Here is a 23,919-nt window from a genome sequence, read left to right on the forward strand (position 1 = left end):
TCCCAGATAGAGTTTTCATTCACTTCTCCAAATAAAGATAGAAACAGATAAAATATGGAAAAATGAAAATATAATATTAAAAGGTATTCATATATTTTCTTTTCTAGAGTTCTTGACAAATGCTGGAAATTTTCTGAAAAGATTCTGGAGAAATCATGAAAAGAAGCCTTCCCAAGTTTTTTAGCATGTGATTCAACAGGAAATAGAAAGAGTTTGTTCTAGATAAAATTTTAAACATGGTTATTAAGGAAAATAGCATGTACAGCAGAAAAAATAAAGAAATAAAATAAAATGAGGAGGAGGGGGAAAAGCAAAGTGGAAAAGAAGAAAGAACAGGAGAAGAATTCTCAGTAGATGCCTAATTGGGAATAACTCACCTAAATTGGCCAAATCCACTCATAAAATGGACTCTAGGACTGTGTTAAATCTTAGTTACTATGATAACTATATCCACTTTCTACGATTCACATGCTATAACTTCCATGGTAGCCATACAGCCAGTCTCACTGTGGTGACAACAATGCGCCAAGCATTCTTTAAGGTACTGAGTCTGCAGCAATAAAGAAATCTGAGACAGAAATCCTTGCTCTCAGATAGCATGTAGTCTAGTGAGACAAACAATAACTAAGATAAAGAAGTAAAATATTTCCCAATCGTTTCCCAATCGCAAGTCCTGAAAAGGGAGTCCAGTGTCTATAGTGGCTACAATGTATCATCTAAAATGTCCAATTCACAACAAAAGTTTACAAAATATGCAAAGCAAAAGGAAAGCATGGCCCATACACTAGAAAAAAGTAGGTAACAGAAACTGCCTGTGAGAGTAACTAGATGTTGGATTTAACAGGAAAATACTTCAAAGTATCCATTATAAATATGTTTAAAGAACTAAAGAAAACCATGGTTAAAGAAGTAAAGATATGATGACAATATCATACCCAATAGAGAATATCCATGAAGAGATAGAAACTATAAGAAAACCAAAACAAAACTCTGGAGTTGAACAGCATAAAAACTAGAGGAGCTTAACAGTACATTTGAAGTGCATGGCATAAGAAAGAATTCAACTTGAAAACAGAATGATAGATAAGTTGATCCAAAGAACAGAGAAAAAAAGAATGAAGGAAAATGAACAGTCTCGGAGAAATGTATAACACCAATAAAAACAACAATATACACATATTGGGAGTACCAGAAGGAGAAGAGAGAAAGAAAGGAGCAGAAAACAATATTCAATGAAATTAATACTCAAAAGTCCTCAAATTTTAAGAAAAACACTTACCTCATTTGGTAAACCCAATAAACTCCAATTAGCATAAATATAAACAGACACATCATCATAAAAATGCTAAAAACCAAAAGCAAGGAGAAAATCTTGAAAGCCAAGAGAGAAAAATGACTCATCATTCACAGGGGAGCTCTAATAAAATTAGCCTCTGACTTCCGATCAAAAACAAAACCAAGACTAGAAGGCAGTCAGATAACATATTCAAAGTGCCACAACAACAACTACAACAAAAACATGAGTCTTATATCCAGCAAAACTATCTTTCAAATGTGATGGTGAAATAAAGACATTTCCAGATAAACAAAACTGACAACATTTCTAGGTATATTATATATATATGGAGAGAGACAGAGAGAGAGAGATTTTTGATAAGAAATTGACTCACGTGATTATGGAGGCTGGCAGGTGCCAAGATCTGAACAGTGAGTCAGCAAGCTGGAGAGCCAGGAGTGCTGATGGTTTAGTTCCAGTCTAGGTGAGCAATTGGTACAGTTCCATCCTAAGGCTGACAGGCTTGGGCCCTAGGAACAGTTGATGTTTCAGATTAGGGTGAAGGAAAGAAAAATAATTGTTTTAAAACTTCTGCTACACCCTTGTATAGTAGTTATCAATACATCATGATTGCATTACAGCCATGATTTTTAATCTAGGTTCACAGGGGACAAGTTCTGCAAGTCAAAGGCTGAATAACACTTGAGACTGAACCTCTCTCTACATAATAATGGAAAGCAACTAACAGTGTCTTACGTATGAACAGAACTTGTCGTCAAGGTTGTCTTCTTTATTAGTATGGTGTTGTCCTCTCATACTGCAGGAATAACATGACTGCATTATTTTTAACTTTATTGAGAAATAATTGACAAAGATAATTGTGTATACTTAAAATGTACAACATGATGATTTGGTAACATATACATTGCAGAATGATAACCAAGATCAAGATAATTGACACATCTATCATTTCACGTAGTTAACATGGACAACTGCATGTGTGTGTGTGTGCGTGTGTGTGTGTGTGTGTGTGTGTGTGTGTATTGGGAATGCTTAAAATCTATACTCAAGGTCCTTCAAGTATACAATATTGTATTACTAACTCTAGTCACCATGCTGTACATTAGATCTTCAGACCATAGTCTTGTAACGGAAAATTTGTACCATTTGACATATGTCACCCAATTTCCCCTTCCCCCCAGTCCCTGGAAACTATTATTTTATTCTCTATTTCTATGAAATCACTTTTTTTCTTTAGATTTCACATATAACTCTTATCATACAGTATTTGTATTTCTCTTTCTAGTTTATTTCCCTCCAGATTCATCCATGTTGTTACAAATAGCAGGATTTCTTCTTTTTATGACTGAATAATATTCCATGGATATATACATATGTATGTATATATACATACATATATGTCACATTTTCTTTATCTGTTCATCCATTGAAGGACACTTAGGTCATTTCCATATCTTGGCTATTGTGAATCATGCTGCAATGAACATGTTTGAGCAGATGTCTCTTCTAGATACTGATTTTAATTCCTTTGGATATATATCCAGAAGTAAAATTGCTTCATCATATGGTAGTTTGATTTTTATTTTTTTGAGGAATTGTCATACTGTTTTCTATAATGATGGTACCATTTTACATTCTCACCAATAATCTATAAGAGTTTCCCTTTCTCCACATCCTTGTTTACATTTGTTATCTCTTGCATTTTTGATAATAGCTATCCTAGCAGGTGTGATGTAATATCTCAGTGTGGTTTTGATTTGCATTTCCCTGATGATTAGTGATGCTGAGTAACTTTTCATATACCTATTGGCTATTTGTATATCTTTTTTGTAAAATTGTCTATATAGTTCCTTTACCCATTTTTAATGGAATTATTTTCTTTTTTGCTATTGAGTTATATGAGTTCCTTACATATTTTGGATATTAAACCCTTATTAGATATGGTTTTAAAATATTTTCTCCCCTTCTGCATGTTGCTTTTCAATTTGTTGTTTCTTTTGCTGTGTAGAAGCTCTGTGGTTTAACGTAGTTCACTTGTTTATTTTAGAATAGAGAGCCAGACATAATCAACTAGTTTTTGACAAAGGCGCCAAGAAGACACAATGGAGCAAGTATAGTCTCTTCAATAAATGGTGTTGGGAAAACTGGACAGTCACATGCAAAAAAATAAAACTGAATCTTTTTCCTACACCTCTCACAAAAATTAACTCAAAATGTCTTTGTCTCACTTATATCATCGAGCATAATACTCTCTAGGTTCATCCATGTTGTTGCGAATGTCAAGATGTCATTCTTTTTATTGCTAAGTAATATTCTAATGATTATATATTTTCGTTATTCCTCCATCTACTGATAGACACCTAGGTAACCTCCACATCTTGGGTACCATAAATAATGGAGCAATGAACATGGAGGGGCATATATCATTTCTAATTAGTGTTTTTGTTTTCAACTGATAAATAACCAGAGGTGGAATTTCTGGGTTGTACAGTAGTCCTATATTTAATTTTTTAAGGAACCTCCATACTGTTTTCCATAGTGGTTGCACAAATTTACAATCCTACCAACAGTTCATGAATGTTCCATTTTCTCCACATCCGCGCCAGTGCTTATTGTTTGTTTACCTTTAGAAAACAGAAGTTCTGACAGGTGTGAGGTGATATCTGGGTATGGTTTTGATTTGCATTTCCCTGATGATTGACAGTGAGCGTCTTTTCATATGTCTGTTCGCCATGTGTATATCTTCTTTGGAGAAATGTCTATTGAGGTACTCTACCCACTTTTTAATCAGACTGTTTTCTGATGTTGAGTTGTATGATTTTTACTTATTCATGGAATCTATAAAAACAGAACAAATGAGCAAACAAAACAGAAACAGACTCATAGAGACAGAGGAAAAACGGATGGTTGGCAGAGGAAGGGTAGTGGGGGGTAGGTAAAAAAAGTGAAGGGGCATAAGAGGTACAGACTTCCAGTTATAAAATAAATAGCTAATGTACAACACAAGGAATACAGTTGATATATCGTAAAAACTTTGTATGGTGACAGATGGTTAGTAGACTTATCATGATGATCACATTGTGAGGTACATAAAGGTTGAATCACTACATTGTACACCTGAAACTAATATAATATTGTATGTTAACTATAATAACTTGAATTAACTTGAAATGGATCAAAGATGTAAATGTAAGACCTAAAACCATAAAACTCCTAGAAGAAAACATAAGCAAAAAATCCTTGACTTTGGTCTAGGCACAATTTCGTGGATGAGACATCAAAAGAACAGGCAACACAAGCTAAAACAAACAAACAAATAAAAAACAAAACCATGACTGACTTTGGAAGCTACAATGGGAGACTTTAAGAGGAGGAGATGCCAAGCCTTCTAAGGTATTGCATGAATACACACCAGAGCTGTGTTCAGGGGTGTGGCTTATTACCTGAAGGACCATTGCAGAAACAGTCTGAGTTCCATATCTAAGCCAATAAGAAACAGAACAATTGCTGGAAAAGAGCTATGGGAGGCGAGAAAGTGAGGAGTGATTTTTTAGCACAGCCAATACCCCGAGCCAGAAATGACGGGAAGATCATAAGCTTCCCACAGACTTGTAACAAATTTTAAGGAAGGCAGAACCTCCTGTAGCACCTGAAATGGGGTGATCAATCCACTGTATAAGTGGGTAAATGCATTTCAAAGGAATGGCGACACAGCTGACACCTGGCTGACCTAGATATGACAATAATGCCTACATTTAAGGTTTACCTTAAGCATCAACCAATATAATGATAAGTAAAGTGATTTATAAACAGTAAAGTGCTATAGAGGTGTTAATTACTATTGTTGCTTTCGTTGTTCTCTTTATTATTATTCTGCAAGCATTTAGCTCAAAGCCTTGCAGATTGTAAGTTCTTGCATATATAAATGCAATTGTTGACTGGCTAACTAGATGATTTCAAAAAATGAAAAACTGACTTATCCACTCTCTCTAGCCTCCCTTCCCCCAACTTTCAGTCCCTGGAGGAGAATCAAAAATTGACAGTATGGGCAATTCCCAAGAGATGAAAGTTGCTGAAGGGACAGGCAGTAGACAACACAAAAGGAGTTCTGTTGAGCTGCTTTAAGGGGCTTTCTCTGTCTATTTGCAAGGGGAGAGCGCGTCCTGATCGTAATAAGTGAGCTTGGAAGGCTAGGCAGGCTCTTTAATCTCAGAAATGACGCTGTGAACTCCAGTTCACCTGCTCGATTTATTTACATTGCTTTTGCCCGCTAACAAATCCAACTCTCCATCAGATTAATCAACATTTATCAGACAGCGGCGGGAGCATCATTTCATAACGTAAGTAAAATAGAGAGGGAGTGAAATGGAATAGAGAGAGAATAAAACTCCCATTACTCTGTGGCTATTTTATTCTCTATGTATTTTATTCACATAATGAATGATGTACTTCTGGCTTTAACAGCATAGCAACCCCGAGTTGTGTTTGTTTAATGTTTCCCCACTAGGGACTGTGCAATTCAATGGCACATGCACAGCAGGATAAAGGAGGAGGATGATCAAGTCTGGGTTTAGAGTTTTAATGTTGCCCAAATAAACCAAGGTGGGTTAATACCAACTTGTCCAGTGTCTTGTGTTGTTACTTCAAATAAATTACCACCAACCATCAGTATAATTTGTCTGTGTGGTGTGCCGCCAGCCCTGACCTGCAAATGAGCCATTCATTCATTCATCAATTTAAATAATTGAGCGCCAATTATGCGCCGGAAACTGTTCTGGATGCTAAAGATATTGCAATGAACAAAACAAAGTTTCTTCCCCCATGGAGTTTACATTTGAGGTGGATTATAAACTATAGTAAATAAATATGCAATACAATTTTATGCAGCAAGTGTTATGATGAAAAGTAAAGTGGGCTATGGGAACAGAAACAGTGTTTCTTTGGATGGGTAGAACCCCCCCCAAAAAAAAAAAAAAGAAAGAAAGAAAAGAAAAGAAAAGCTGCTCTGAGGTGGCAATGGAGTAGAAATCTGAATGAAGTGGAAGAACCAGGCATCTGGATATCTCAGTGAAATGCTTTACAGATGGGGTAAAAAAAACAGGGAGCATTTGAGTAACAGCTGGAAGAACAGTGTTGCTGGAAAGGAGTGAACAAGGGGAATAATGATACAAACACTTGTCAGAGATGTAACACTGGGCTGTATCATGTAGACTTTTAAGCAGCAGCAGGAATTTGAAAGTGGTAAGAATTAGGTGGGAATTTAAAAAATCGCGTTATGATTTTGCCCCTGACTACACAACACAAGGACAGAAAATCTGATCTTTAATTCTTTATTTTTCTCATGAAGCATTGATACTGCCCAGGTTACCGATATTTTAATAATGTTGATGATGATATAATAGGGCATTTGGTAATTGATTAGTTGGTCCAAACTGCCTGAGCCAGTAACAGATAACCTTTTCATTTAAATTGGTTTGCTTTAATTTGTTTAACCTTTTAGTTGAAGTATAACATGCAAAGAGAGAAGTCAATTCATATGTGAATGGCTCAATGGATTATCACACAGTGAAAATTCCACCAGATCAAGAAATTGAGCATTATCAACATCCGGAGCTCCCTTCTTAGCCTCTCCCGATCACAACCCCTCTCGTCTCCCCTGTCTTCTAACAGCATATATTACTTTTGAATGTTTTTTTTTAGTTATATATATGTGCAACATTCATCTTTTCCTGCATGTAGCACTTTCACTGTTTAGGAATCAATTGTAAACATACCAGATTTATTTATCTGTTATACTCTTGATAAACTTAGAGACGTTTCCAGTTTGGGGCTATTAACATTGTTCCACTATGAATATCCTGGTATTTTTCTACTGCTACATGTATGCACACTTCTGTGTTATATACCTAAGGGTATATACCTAAGAGGGAATTAATGGGTCATAGTGTGTGTGTGTGTGTGTGTGTGTGTGTGTGTGTGTGTGTGTGTCTATGGAGGTATGTTTATGGATTCATATTTAGTAGAAAATGTCAATATTTTTTCAAATAGAATGTACCTGTTTACACTCCCACTAGCCATTTTATAGGTGTACAGTGATATCTCACTGTAGTTTTTTGTTTGTCTGTTTCGTTTTTTGCTTCAGGTCTCTATTTAAAATGAAACATTACAAGACACAACGCCTCCTCCTTTCTCCTCCCTCCCTAATGGTTGGTACGTATAACTTTCATGTCAATTGTATAACTCTTTTGCATATGTTTATACTTTTCCTACATATCACCCACAGATGATGTATAATGTCGTTCTGTGTGTTTTATGACTCTGGGTGGTGAGCACACAATGTGATATATAGATGACGTATTATAGAAATGCACACTTGAAACCTATGTAATTTTACTATTGTCATCCCAATAAGTTAATTTTTTAAAAATCTCACGGTAGATTTAATTTTCATTTCTCTGTTGACTAATGAGTTGAAGTACTATGTCACATGCATATTGACCATTTATATATCCTCTCTTAAGAAGTACCTGATTCTCTTGCCTATTGTCTTTTTTTGAAGGGAAGGAGGGAGATTGTCTGTATCATCCTTAACAATAGGAAGAAGTTTGTTACATATTTTGCATGTACAAGTATGTGTTACCAAATAACTTTTTCCAGTCTTGTGACATTTTTTTCACTTTCCTAAAGTTGTCTTTCCATAATCAGAAAAACCAGTTGTAACCTAGTTTACTTTGGCAAGCTTTTCATTTATAATTAGAGTTTATTGTGACCTATTTGAGAAATCTTTACCTATCCCAATTTCATGAGGATATCTCATATATTATAAAAGTATTTTTTTCACTTTAACAGTTTGATTTACAATGCAGAGGTTTTTGTTGTTAGACTGCAGTAAGTTTCAAGTCTCTTTCTCTCTCTCTCTCTCTCTCTCTCTCTCTCTCTCTCTCTCTCTCTCTCTGTCTTTCTCGCTTTCTTTTTGCTATATATAGTGGAACGAACACAATCCGTGGTGAAGAATGCCTTCACAATTTTTTTTTATTTTTAAGTCTATTTATGCGTGGGCTGTTTTTAGGCTCTCTATTCTGTCCATCATATTAATTGTTTATCCTTACACTAACTTTAGTCTTAAATATTGAAGGTTTATAGTAAGATTTAATATGTTAATGTATTTTCCTTTTTCTTTTTCAACACCATCTTAACGCTTCTGCTCCCTTTGTCTCTCCATACGAATTTTTTAATAGATTTATATTTTAGAGCAGTTTTAGGTTCACGGAAAAATTAAGAGAAAGGTACAGAGATTTCCCATATATCCCCTGCCCCCAAATATTCACATCCCCCCTCACTATCAAAATCCTGTCCCAGAGTGGTACATTTCTTACAAGGAATGAAGCTACATTTGCATATCATTATCATCCGAGGTTTAGTTTAGATTAGGGTTCACTTTTTGTACTGTGACAAATATATAATGGCATGTATCAACCATTATAGTGTCATACAGAGTAGTTCTACTGTTATAAAAATATTTTCTGTTTCACCTATTCATTCCTCCCTTCCCCCAGACCCTTAGCCGCCACTGATCTATTTACTGTCTCTACAGTTTTTCAGGCTGGCTTCTTTCATTTAGTCATATGCATTTAAAGTTCCTCTGTGTCTTTCCACGGTTTATATTTAAGTACACAGTCCACTTTGAGGAGTTTCTTGTGTGTGAAAGATGTAAGATCTATTTCTATGTATCTAGATTCAATTTTTTTGCATGTGGATATCCAGTCGTTCCAGGACCCTTTGCTAAGAATATTATATGTGCTTTTGCTACTTTTCTTAATGATCAGTTAACTATCTACGGTGTATTTATGGGTTTTCCTATTATCTTTAATTGATCTGTCTAATCTTTCACCAATACCACACTGTCTTGATTACTATAGATTTTTTGTAGTAAGTGTTGAAGTTGAGCAGTGTCAATTCTCTGACTTTGTTCTTCAAAACTGTGTTGGCTACTTTAAATCTTTTGCCTTTCTGTGTAAACTTTAGAATCAGTTGATCAACATTCATAAAACAACTCTTGGATTTTTATTGGAATTGCATTGATCTATAGATCAATTTGGGAACAACTGACATCTTGATAATAATGGATCTTCCTTTCCATGAACATGGAATATCTCTCCCTTTATTAAGTTCTTTGATTTCTTTCATCAGAGTTTTGCAGTTTTCCTCAAATAGATCTTGCACATATTTTGTTAGATTTATATCTAACAATTTAATCATTTGAGTACTAATGTAAATGGTATTGTGTCTTTTATTTCAAATTCCACTTCTTATTGTATACAGATCACTGATTTGCTTTCATATATTATTCTTGTATCTGCAACCATGCTATAATTGCTAATTAGTTCCAAGAGTTTTTTGTTAACTCAGGTTTTCTAAGTAGACAATCATGACATCTACAAATAAAGACAGATTTTATTTTTTCCTTCCAAATCAGTATATCTTTTATTTAATATTTTTGCCTTATTGCATTAGCTAGGCATTCCAGTATGCTGCTGAAAAGCAGTGGGTAGAGGGGACATATTTGCCTTGTTCCTGATCTAAGTTGGAAAACTTGTGGTTTCTCACCTTTAAGTATGTTATTAGCTGTATGGTTTATGTAGATGCTATTTATCAAGTTGTAGACATCCCCTCTATTTCTAGTTTGCTGAAAGTTTTTATCATGAACGGATGCTGATTTTGTCAAATTTTTTTCTGCATCAATTGATATGCTCATGTGTATTTTCTCCTTTAGACTGCTGATATGATGGACTACATTGATTTTTGAATGTTCAACCAGACTTGCATACCTGAACTAAATCCCACTTAGTCAAGGAGTATAATTTTTTGTACATTGTTGCAATTGATATGCTAGTATTTTGTTGAGGATGTTTGCATTTATGTTCATGAGAGATATTGGCCTGTAGTTTTCGTAATGTCATTGTCTGGTTTTGATATTAGCATGGTAATGGCTACCATACTACCAATAAGAAAAGTTATTTGGTAGAATGAGATAGTAAGTATTCCCTCTGCTTCTATTTCTTTAGCTTTGATTTTCTGTTGTTTGAAAATGATATGCGTAGGTGCAGTTGTGAGTTTTTTCTTTGTTTGTTTCTTACATTTATCCTTCTTGGTGTTCTCTGAGCCTCCTGGATCTGTTGTTTGGTGTCTGACATTAATTTGGGGAAATGCTCAGTTATTATTGCTTCGAATATTTCTCTTCTTTTTCATTTTCTTTCCTCTCCTTCTGTTATTCCCATTATGCATGTTACACCTTTTGTAGTTGCCCCACAGTTCTTGTATATTCTGTTTTTATTTTTTTTCCCAGCCTTTTTCTCATTGTTTTTCCTATTTTGGAAGGTTCTACTGACATATCCTCAAGTTCAGAGATTCTTTCTCCACCACATCCCGTCTACTAATAACCATATCCAAGGCATTCTTATTTATGTTATAGTGTTTTTACTCTCTAGAATTTCTTTGATTCTTTCTTAGAATCCCCATCTCTCTGCTTACACCGCCATCTGTTCTTACATACTGTCTACTTGAGAGTCTTTAGCATATTAAGCATAGTTGTGTTAAATTCCCAGTGTGATGATACCAGCATCCCTGCCATATCTGACATGGTCGTTTAATTTTTTCAGATGTCATTGTTGCACCTACTGAGATGATCATGTGCCCCCCATTAATCATAGAAGTACAATTGGTTAATTTTCTTATATGAATCCAACTTTGAATTTCTAGAATTAAACAGAACTTGTTTGTGATGAATTGTTATATATATAACTGGATTTTCTTGATAATGTTTTATTCAAGATTTAAAGATCTATATTCATGAAGCAATGTTATTTTAATTGATTTGCTTACAGGTTATCCTGGTCTCATAAAAAAATAAAATTATTTTCCTCATTTTATTTTATCTGAAACATTTTATATAACATTGGAATCATTCATTTCTTAAATATTTGGGATAATTCAATGATGATACCATCTGGTATTGCAAATATCTTTATGGATGAATTTCCTTTAAAATTTCTAAGTCTGTTTTGGTTTTGGTTTTTCTCTTATTTAATATTTAGTCTTTTTCCCCCTAAGGATACTCTTGTTTCATCTAAATTTTCAGATTTATTGCATAAAGTTGATTATATTTTTCTGTTATCATCCTGTAATATATAGGCTCTATACAATGTTACCATTTCCATTAATATTGATTATTTGCACTTCCTCTTTTTATTGTTAGTCAAAATTCCTCAAAAATTCATTAATTTATCCTTTTAAATAAACCAAATTTTAGATTTCTTAACTCTCTCCAATACATTTTCTATATTAATTTCTTTGTTAATTTTTATTATTTCTCTCATTCATTTAAATTTAATTATTCTTCAGATGAATACTTAGCTCATTTACATTCCTCTATCTTTTTTTTTTTTTCCCCAAGTCAAGTTGTTGTCCTTTCAATCTTAGTTGTGGAGGGCTCAGCTCAGCAACAGGTCCAGTTGCCATTGCTAGTTGCAGGGGGCATAGCCCACCATCCCTCGCAGGAGTCAAACCGGCAACCTTGTGGTTGAGAGGACGCGCTCCAACCAACTGAGCCACCCGGGAGCTCAGTGGCAGCTCAGCTCAAGGTGCTGTGTTCAATCTTAGTTGCAGGGGGCGGAGCCCACCATCCCTTGCAGGGGGACTCTAGGAATTGATCAAGCAACCTTGTGTGGTTGAGAGCCCACTGGCCCATGTGGGAATCGAACTGGCAGCCTTTGGAATTAGGAGCATGGAGCTCTAACCGCCTGAGCCACCTGGCCGGCCCTCCTCTATCTTTTTAACATACACATTTAAAGCTATGAATTTCCCTCTAGTCACAGCTTTAGTGGCAACTCACAGGACCTGGTATGTCATATTTTATCATTCAATTAAAAAATATTTTTCTTGGGGGGTTTATCACTTTGTGAGGTGTGTAAATGTTTAATCATTATGTTGTTTTGTACACCTGAAATTAATATAATAAAAATAATATTTTTAATTTTCATCATGATTTCTCATTTGACATGTTGGTTATTTAAAGTGTTTTGGTTTACTTCCAAGATGTTGAGGATTTTATAGTTAAAGTTGCATTTTGATTATTTCTTCTTTGTCTAGCTTAAATCCACATTATCAAAGAACATATTCTTTGTAATTTTAAACCACTGACATTTGATGATATTTGCTTTATGGCTAATTTGTATGGTCATGTTTTTAAACATATTTTACATGTATTCTGAAATCTTTGCATACAACATTCTTTGTATTTCAGACAGACCAGAGAGTGATTTCTGGGGTGAGCGAATTGGATCCAGAATTTGTCTAAGTTTAAACAATGTAAAAAACCAGGAATAAGAGGAAACAAAACAAAACAAAACTATAGCCCAAGGGAGTTTGAATCAGAGATCTCTGAATAAAGGTAGGATACCTAAAGAATGACACATTCACTGATGAATAAGGGAAACAAAATGCTTGCCCACAAAAGAAAACCTGTCTCTCTGTTCTGCTTCTATATTGAACAGGAAAAAAAAGTAGGGGGGAGGGTAAAGTAAAATGTTATTCTCACATGAGTTTAGGAATGAATTTCACTATCATAACTTACTAAATGAATGAGTGTCAGCAAAAACAAGAGCATACTAATCAGATCTGCAAAGATTAGAGGTATGGAAATCATCAGATTAATAATATAAAATAAGTATGTTTAAAAGTTAAAGCAATAAAAGACAAGGCACCAAATATCATGAATCAACCAGAGACTTTTAAGTTTATTAGACATATTGGCAGTTGACTAAATGGACTTTCTAGAAATCAAAAACATGAGAATTAAAACTGAAACTCAAAAAAATTCTGAAATTCTAGAATTCCAAAAACAGATGACCAAAAAATTGATGGACTGAAGGAATCTGAAGGAACTACCCAGTTAAAGAAAAGGAAATCTAAAACAGACATTAAAAGAAAATGAATAAAATAAAGATATCTAAGCTAACATGTATCCAATTTGATTTATAGATAAACAGAGTAATGGAGAGGTGATGCATAGAGAGATATCAGCTGAGATTTTTCCATAATTATTTAGAGACACATAACATTAGACTCAGAGAAGTGAATCCTTGGAAAATGTACTATAATGTTATACTAATTAAGATATTATGGTATTGTCATGGGAATAGACATATGGACCAGTAAAACAGAAGAGCTCAGAAATACATCCACTCATATAGGGAAACTTATAATTCTCAGAATAAGAATAAAGCAAACATTCTAATAGAAAAATAGGTAAAAGATATGAGTAGTTATTATTTCAGAGAAAAGAAAGAATAGATGATTGAAAATATAAAAACAAGAAAAATATATTCAACATTAGTAATTAGGAGGGAAGTAACCCTTTTAATATCCTTGGTAAAAATGGAGAGCAAGGGAACCCTCAGACATGGCTGATGGGAGTTTAAATTGGTACAACTTACGAAAACTTTTTGGTGTTAGCCACCAAATTTGAACATGCTCATATTCTATAATGTGGGTAGCCATATACTGTTATATCCAGTTTATCCATTTTCTTAGAGTTTTCATTAATAATACTCCCTTGAATTTTTCAAAATGTTCCAATTTGAACAATATACTAAGTGATCATCCTACTCATGATCCAACAATTTTACTCCTAGATATATTTATCTGTGAAAAACTCTTGTTCATGTACACCAGGATAATTCTTTGAGAAGGCTTCTGATGGCATTATTGTGACAGCAAAGCCTGAAATTAAACTATACTATCTACCAACAGTATAATGAATAAATAAAACAGGTATGTTTTTAATGCTGGAATACAACATAGAAATAAAAATAAAGGAGTATAGCTTTACCCACAACATGGGGAAGAACACATACAGTATGCTTCTATTATTAGGTTGGTGCAAAAGTAATTGAGGTTTAAAAGGTTAAAAATAATTGCAAAAATCGCAATTACTTTTGCACCCACTTAAAAATATAAAATTTAAACACAGGCAAATCTATATAATGCATCGCTACGCCACTATACATATATAACAAAATCATTAACAAAAGCAACAAAATTATTCACATAATATTGGAAATAGTGGTTATTTTTGACAAAGACAGAGGCAATTTAAGAGAAAGGGTATGCTGAGGATTTCAAATACACTGGTTTCTCTCTTAAGGTGGGTGGGGCTACTAAATAATAGTAATAATAATGTATACTATAAAACGTATAATGTATTTCACACTTAAAAACATTGTTAAACTCTGAAAATTTGATAAGATATTGATTTTTGCTTTTTTTTTTGTTTTACATCTAACAACTATATTCATGAGTCTTTTTCAATTGAGGCTATGATGCTTTTCACATTGATTTTAATAGCTCTTCACGTACCTTGGGCAATAACTTTTCATCTATAAAATGTGTTGGAAACAATTTCTTCATGTTTATTGTTAGCAAAAAAAAAAGTTCATGAATATAATTTTGCTTCCTTTAAAGTAGTCCAATATCTCCCATCACCACATCCAATTTAGAAGTTTGAATTTTTGCTGTTTCAGTATTGAAAAGGGGCCAGTTTTGCTTCCATATATAATCTTATTACCTGAAATTGAATGTCATTCCTAGATACTATCTTCACCTATTGGACTCGAGGACCATTGGTTGCTCTTAGGAAGAGATTTTGGGATTAGCCATGGAAATATCCCTTCTTAGAGGCAGCAAACTAAATTCTAGGGGAAGAACATGACCACTTCCACATGTTACAGCCAGTGAGCCACGTAGCTGAAAATGAATGCAAGTCCCCTTGAATTCAAGTCAATCTAGTGCGCCATTCAAATAAAGAGCTTTCAATGAGCCTGCTCGTGTACTTGCTCAAGATAAAAATAAATACACATGCAACTTTCAACTGCCAAGTAAAGTAACCCTATGGGTGATGTTCTTGAGATGTGAAGGATTGGATGGCATATCCAAGTTAGGAAACAAGGGAGCCAGGCATAATTGCTAATTACGCATCAATGATAAACAAGGTTGGATAAATATATTAGGACGGAGCTTACAGTTGAAAGTTGCGATTTGGCCACCAAGGAGAAGAAAATAGCAGGGACTAATAAGTAGTAATGAAATAAACCACATGGCCCCACCACACACATGCTGCACTATGCTATATTAATCATTTCTGCAGCTTTCATTTGGAGTGGCTACCTTGGCTATCAGTGTAACGGGTAGCGGAAGAAATTACATATTACATTTAATTGTCACATTGAGCAGCACTGCGATTCAGGCTTTCTTGGAATTTTAATAGAGTGACCTGGTTGGCTTGCCAGCTAATATAAAATCAGCCTCCTAACTACTTTCTTTACTGCTGTCTTGACGACCTCAACTGATAAACTCTGATGACCTTTCTCAATTTAATTCAATTTGTTAGACATTTCGAATTGAATTTTTTTACACAAATTAATGGTAAATGAGGGATTTTCCCCTGACCAATCACCCCTCCCTCTTTTCTCCAGGAAAGATTACGATAGATGAATTGGAATATAATAGGCTAAAATTGCATAAATGTTCGGCGTTAACTCACACAAGGCAGCATGCAATTTCATAGTACAAAATAGTCCCCAAATTGTTGGTTTGGGGTGAATAACTAAAATAAATGTTGAGGTTATTCTTTTGTTAGATGAAAAACTAAACTTTGTGGTTAATAATATGGCCACTCAGGTCAGCCAGGCGTGGGTTTGAGTGCTGGTATGACTATTTAGCAAATGAGTTCTTGTTCCACATCTCTGAATGCCAGTTTCCTTGAAACTGAAAATGAGAGTTATAGTGATTATAAAAATTAAGAGAAAACACACACAAAGCATCTCGCATGGTGTCTGGCCCATAAAAGTGTTCAATAGCTGGCTCATATTTACTATTTTTTTCACTGTTAAGCACCATCACAATCTATCTTCCAGACTCTGCATCTCCAAGGTTCTTCATTTGAGCCAGATGTTCTGAGGTAATGCTGGGTTTAATTAGGCTGGGATAGGTTCCTGTGCAACTACTCCTATAGCAATCCTGAGTCACACAGAGGTAAGGATTTGGTGTCGTTTTATAGGTCAGTGACAACTGGACCTAGCATTAAGGCACAGCCAACCAATCCCAGGACGTGCAAATGTCTTTTCTTCCTCCAGTGTTAAATTGGGGGATCAGATCTACTGGAGGTGCCAAACAAAATGTATACACATTTTCAGAGATGTTACCTATTCTCAACAGTAGTTCGCTGTCATGAGAAATGTCTGGACGCTGATGGTAACCACATTGAGCACCTCTTGTAATATGCAAAAGTCAAAACGTGACTTGTGTTCATCTTTTGTTATCGGTATCTATTGAGTATTACAATTTTAACACAATTTTTTCCTTTCTTAAAATGTATATACATTTTTTTGGCGCCCTCTGTATTTGTAGCTAAGGCTCCCAAAGTAACCATCTTACACCAACTCTAAATACTTAAGGGATGCCTCCCAGTTGTCCTTAGCCTGGAAATCATGGCTGGGCGTTCCCAGTTCCAGACTTGGGACAATTCTAAACCTAAAGTGACTACTTGGTACAGCTGTCACCCATTCTATGCCAGGCTAAAGAAAGCGGGGCACACTCCTCAGCGGAGGAAGAGCATTTAGCATAGTAATCGTGTTTGGACGTAGCCTCTTCTTGCTAGCTTTAATCACTCTGTCCTGGTCAGAAATGTGAATGATGGGTCTTCCTCCTTGATATGAAATATGTGGCTCATAGAGTCTCCAAATTGCTTGTTATTTATGGTCATAGAAACAAAATTTTGGGGAGAAGGCGGAATAGAAACCTGGTTCTTAAACTGACTATGGCCTGCTTTCATTCTCCATAGTCACCTACGTGTCTTAAACCATAGTTCAATGGGGAAATATATCAGATGTGAGGTATCGCCACCATTATCATCTTCTTTATAAAGGTACTCATTATCACTTTTCTCCACTGAGCCCAAACCGCCCCGCACCACGGCACACAATTTACCCTCTTTTTTCAATTCTATTCTTCACTTAAACACTTCTCTCTACTAAGCCCAATGAATGTCTCACACATGTAGCAAGCCAGCGCTGTTACAATCCCTCAGTTTTCTCCACTAAAAATAGCAGACTCATAAACTCCTTAATTCCCCATTGCCACTAATGGGATTCCAGCCTCAAGGATTTTAACAGTTATCTCCTCTGTGATCCACGTTACAGAAATGCCTCCTGCTCTGCCAGTTCAGGTGTCATTATTTGGGAAATATTACTTCTCAACGTTTTCTTTCTCTAGTTGTTTGCTTTTTTCATTATTTGCAGTTCAGCAGCTATTAAAATCCAGCACTGCGGAAAACAACAATAACAACAAAAGAGCCGCTTAATAACTAAACTTAAAAAGCAAACTAGTCAGCAGCGAACAATGCCTTGTCAACATTTCTAAATGGAGCAGAAAGAAGGAGAGCCAAAAGGACAGAGAGAGGGCAAACGAGAGTAAGTCATGCTTCCTGATGGATGACGGTGCGTAAGTGCTTCCGATAATGGCTAAGAGGTACAGCCTGCAGCTGAAGAGGTGGGGGAGGGAAAAAAATGAACACCTCCGAAGGGGACCCCACTGCAGTGATATCCAGACCTTGGAGAAATACTCATCAACAGCCTCTGTCTGGGTTACCCCCTTTCAAACAGCTCTCGCTTTAAGGTTCTTCCCCCATCCGAGCATCCCCACGTCCCTTCTATGTCCTGTTCCCACAGGGCTTTGGCCTCAGATAGATGAAATAAATCCCCCAGCTGATGAGAGCTTAATGTGTTCTCCCTCCCATAGGTATTTACAGAGGCAGCAGAGACTCCTGGAATCCCCAAAGCCTTCACGCTCTGCTGTAAAACACAACAGATTTCGAGGAGAAGGAGATATTTGGGGCCTGAAGAGTTTTCTAGTTCCTATCAAATCACTCCCTATAATTGTCTAATAAGTAATATATCCTTAAATGGACTTTCTTTGGTGTTTTATATCTTAAGAGAAAAGGGCAGAATCGTGACAAACTATGATGTCAGTTCCCGGATCAGGATCCACTTTCCAATTCCCTCCCGAAAAGAGAGGGGAAAAACAAAAACAAAAACAAAAACAAACCTGCCTCTGGCTTACTTTCAGAGCGCCAGTCAGTTTGAGTGTGCCAAGCAGACAGACCACCCACAAACTGCAACAAATAACAACCATCTCTTCTTCTGAGGCAGTTATCCACTGTTTCACCCAAGGGAAGTGATTAAAAATTGCAATTTCTTTCGCATTACAAGGGCACTGTCAACCTTCAGCCTGTCATCATGCTTTTTACTAGGCAGTGTTGAAAGGACAAAATTCCATGTGTTGAGTTTGGTTCTCCACCACTAGCCTAAAATTACCAAATCGATGTTAGAATAGAAACTTGTGAGAGCAAGTTCCCCAAATAATCTTTTGTAGATCTACCAACACTGTCTAATAGCTTTAGTTCACTCTCCTCGGCCTTTTTTTTCTTTCTTACAAGACCTATCACCGAAAGACTCACCCAATATTTTGCCTCCCCCTAAAATGGATTCCTAACGAAGTAAACTGTGTTTCCACCCAAGTGTCACTTCCCAAATAATCGAATGACAATGTATCACCTCTTTGCAACCTGTGCTCAGAACACATATCCAGCAGGACTCCTCCCTGTGCTCTCATATATACCTTATCTACTACCTTTGTTGATAAGGAGGCTTACTGGCTGTCTTTAACTGATTCTGACTATGTGGTACCTTCACATGGATGTTTAATAAAGATTCTGAACATATCATTTCTAAAACTACCCACAATCTCCGACGTAAATGGAATCATATGATTCCATTAACATGAAGTTCTAGAACAGGCAAAAGGAGCCTCCACTACAGCGGGGAAAAAATCAAGAGCATTGTTTCCAGAAGTGGGATAGGATGGACTGGAAAGAAGAACGAGGGAACTTTCTAGAATGCTCATAGTCAACGTTTTGATAGGAGTGTGAATTATACAGATATAGGCAATGATCAAAACTTAGTAAATGCACACTTAGGGTTTCTGCATTTCAGTGTATGTGAAGTAAGAAGAAAAGGGGGGGAAACAATGAATTGATTTTCATTTCTTTAAACCTGTTTTTCCCTCAGTAGTTTTATCTTGGAAAAGTCCATGGTTCACCACTTCACTTTGAATTAAAACTTTTGATTTATCTCCTAAAACCAACCTACAAACAAATCCTGCTGGCTCTAACTTCAAAATATTATTGAATTAAACTCATTATAAGTTTTTCTTTAGCAATGTTCTAGACCATGCCACCATCAACTCGTTCCTGGACCACTACGAACAAACTTCTTAATTGGTCTATTTGCTCCCATTCTTGTTCCTGATTTCTCTATGCCCATCATCTAGTCTCTCGTTGTGTAGCAGCTATATTGAATCAAGTAAAGCATAAATCGGATCACGATTCTCTCTGTTTTCCAATTGTTTCTCATCAGAGTTAGAATAAAATAAAAATTAGAATAAATTGTTCACTGTAATTATAAGTCACTAAATTATCTGGCTTTAGACAAATTCTCCAAACTCTCCAAGCACTTTCTCCCTCTCTCACTCCATTCTAGACACACTGGCCTTTCTGATGTTCTGCCAAGCACATCCCCACCTCTGTGCTTAGAGCACAATTCCCCAGATAATAGCACAACTCAGCCCCTCACTTCAATCAAGCTTCCATTGTAATTTTAACTCCCAAGAGAGGTCTTCTTGACAATTCCTTCCCTCTAAATCAGTGCCCCATTACTCTCTCTTTTTTTTTACCTTTATCCTCTTTTGTTTATTTTCATATATATATATATATATATATACACACACACACAAACACACACACACACACATATACATATATACATATATATATACGTATATATGTATATATATGTATATATATGTGTGTATATACATACATACATACATATATATACATATACATACACATATACATATATATGTGTATATATACATATACATATATATGTATATGTATATATATGTGTATATATATGTATATATCCATGTATGTGTGTGTGTGTGTGTGTGTGTGTGTGTGTATATATATATATATATATATATATATACACACACACATATATATCTCCAGCGCTCTTTCTCTTTCTAGGAAAGCCCGTGGAGTAATTCAGTGTGTCTGAAGGCCTGAGAACCAGGAGTTCCAAGGGCAGGAGAAGATGGAGATACCAGCCATATGCAATCAGTCCAGAAGAAAAAGGGGCAAATTCCTTCTTCCTCTGCCTTTTGTTCTACTTGGGTCCTCAACATATGGGATGATGTCCACCCACATTGAGAAGGACAAGCTACTTTACTAAATCCACCAATTGAAAGGCTAATCTCATCCAAACACAGAAACAGCCTTAAATAATGTTTAAACTGGGTACCCTATGGCCAGTTAACTTGACACATAAAATTTACCAAATCAAAATGAAATCAAAATGTTTATTCTGCAATAGTGCTATTACAGTCCCTAGACAAAACAGGTAGTCAAGAAACACCTCTTAAATCAACAACTGACTAATTATTCAGTTATGAATGGCTTGGGAAATTTTCTGTGGTAGGTTATCTAAGATGGCCACACTCAGCTCCTTCTCGCCCCAGGAATGCTGCTCCTCCTCACATCAAAAGAAGCTTAATTTCTATCCATTTAAGTCTATACTGTCCTGAGTGACTTACTTTGACCAGTAAATGTAATCGAAGAGATGTTTTGAGAATTCCAACAGTGGGTCATAAAAAATCATGTGGCTTCTCTCCAAATATCTTGGAACTCACACTTTTTCTCTCTCCTTCTGGAAACGTAGCCACTATACTGAAGAGAGACCACATGTAAACTCTCCAGTTCAAAGTCCAGCTGAGCTCCCCACTGGCAGGCAGCATCCATGCTGACAGCCGTGTTGGTGAACCATCTTGTGTTCAGCTGAGTGAAACCTTCAGATAAGAACAGCCCCAGCCACCATTTGAGGACAACTGCATGAGATCCCAAGCAACAGCCTCACAGCTGAGCGCAGTCAACCTCTACAATCATGAGAAATAAATTGTTGTTTTGAGCTACTAAGCTTTGGGAATATTTTGCTGTGCAGTAATAGAAACCAGAACACTCTTCAAAGCATATTCTTCCTTCAACTTTGTTTTACCTCAGTATGTTTTGTAGTTGTTAGTGTACCTGAGTACATAAATATACTACTGACTCAATGATGTTCTTCACATACGCAAATGACACAGGTGAGTGAAGCACTTGACAGATCACATCACTCTCCATGCAACCTCCACGTATACCAATATTATAAGAGGGCTTATGCTATATGAACAAATCAAACTTAGATGGGTTCCTTCTCTCTCTGGTGCAAGCCTGTTCACTGAACTTCGTGCCCAAATCTTAGCCCAACTTCTCCATTTTATGTCCCTTCTCTTTGCTTTTGATCCTATTGCATCTCTAACCCTCATTCTATGTGTAGTTCAATTAATAACATTCTTCAAAAATCCAACACAAGTCTTTAATTACTACTGAACCTTTCAACTTTGATTTGGTAGTGTAATCAATTTATCAATACTTATTGAATCCTAAGTATTCACCCAGAAATATGCAAGGCTGTGGACATAAAAGATGAATAAAGCTTGGTTCTAAACTCAATGACTTTTTCATCCAAGTGAAAGAAAAGAATAAAATTTATAAAATAATGCACTTAAAATAATGCTAAATATTAATCAAGATGATAAACGCAGGAAGGCTCACAAATAGGTGCAGGGTAAGAATGATCGGTGCCTGTGGGTTTTCTGGCACGTTCCTTAGGTTTCTTGGAAACCCACACAGAAGTTCTGATGGGTTTCTGAAATCATAAATTCATTGCCTAAAATGGAAATACCTAGTACTTGGAAACCTGGATACTAAAAAGTCACCTTTCATGTCATTCCTTCCATTTCTCTGAGCCTCTGACTGTTGTCATGAATCCTCTCTCTGGGCATCCCAGGACATTTACCTCTCCATAGAGCACACTTTGGAACCTCAGACTGGCTAAACAGTTCATACCTCAGTCAGGCCTCTTAGAGTGAGTTCTCCATTCCAGTATTATAAAAAGGAAAAAAAAAATCACAGTGGAATGGCCCAACTCTTGCATTATGCAATCAGGAGACTTGGCCATACAACAAAGTGACCCTAAGCTATTTTGGGGGACCATATCCATGCCACTTTTCTTGCCCCTGTCAGTCTGGTTCACAGGACTTTGTTAACCTGTTGTGGACTTTTTGGCCACAGGTCAAACAGGATCAACAGGATCAACAGGTCAACAGGATTAAACATTCCCATTGGTCCTCCTGAAAATACCTGGGGAGTTTGTATAGGAAGGTAATACACAATTTCTGCATGTCCATCCCACAGTACAGCTCCTTCTGAACTACTTTTAATATTCCTTTTAAATATGCCTTAGGGACCACATTCGATAATTTGTTCTTGTTGGGTTTTATAGTGGTAATTCTCTTACGTCATTTACCCATTTCGTTTTTTTTTTCTATTTAACACCAAAAACTATATTACTACAAGCTTCTTAAATTGGAATATCAAGAGACCCAATTCTATGCTGGTAGGATGCAAAACAAGAAGATAGCCATCCTACATCTTCTTGCAGCATCAATTTTACTACAAGATTTGGAAGAAATAAAGTTAAGAACCATCTCCCCTCCCCCATAAACATGGAGGAAAAGACAGAGTAGAGCAGAGAAGGGAAGAAGTGCCTCAGGAAAATGTCCACTTCCTGACGTGTCAGTCAGGTGTGGGCCAATGGAGTGGCCACAGATGGGGTGGGCTTTGCCTCTCCCCATTTGCCAGGAGGCTCCAGAGAGTCCTTAGAACTTAACCCCAGCAGTTATTTGGGACACAATGCTTTGGAAAGCTATGGAGGTGTTGGCTATCCTCTTAATTTGAACCTTTTTGAGAGAACAACATGATAGTTTCACACTTCCACCCTTCAGGCAAGGTGTCCCAAGGTCAGCTTGAAAGTAAGAAAAAATAAGGGAAAGAAAAATAATAAACTAAAAGATAAGTAAAAGAACACGGGGAAATAAGACAAAAGAAAAAAATATGAGAAAAAGAATAGATTTAAAACAAAACTAAACAAAACAAAAAACAGTCAAAAGCAAAGGAGAAAACAAGCTAGCTTTGGTCCAAGTCCCTAAGTCGCCAAAAACCAGCTTCCTGAGCTACGAGGCACAAAACATAGGCCAAGCCAAGGACTTATATAGGTGCTTAGATTTCCATGACAATGATTCCTATGAGTACATAGCAAGAAATGAATCCGTCATGAGGCTAAAGCTAATCCACAGTGGTTTTCTCAATTTTTGATCTAACTTTACTCTGTTTAAAAAAAAAGAAAGACCCCAAATAGCTTTTTGTTTATATGTGTTATAGCACTTGATATTTGACTTATTAAACATTAAAACCTGCAAAAATGCTTTTAGAAAAAAGATGATCATTGCAAACTGAAAATGTGGTAGCAGTTTCATGGGCAGAGAGGTCTGTTTTAGCTGAATGAGTC

This window comes from Rhinolophus ferrumequinum, chromosome 19 (genome assembly GCF_004115265.2).
Source record: "Rhinolophus ferrumequinum isolate MPI-CBG mRhiFer1 chromosome 19, mRhiFer1_v1.p, whole genome shotgun sequence".
NCBI lineage: Eukaryota > Metazoa > Chordata > Mammalia > Chiroptera > Rhinolophidae > Rhinolophus > Rhinolophus ferrumequinum.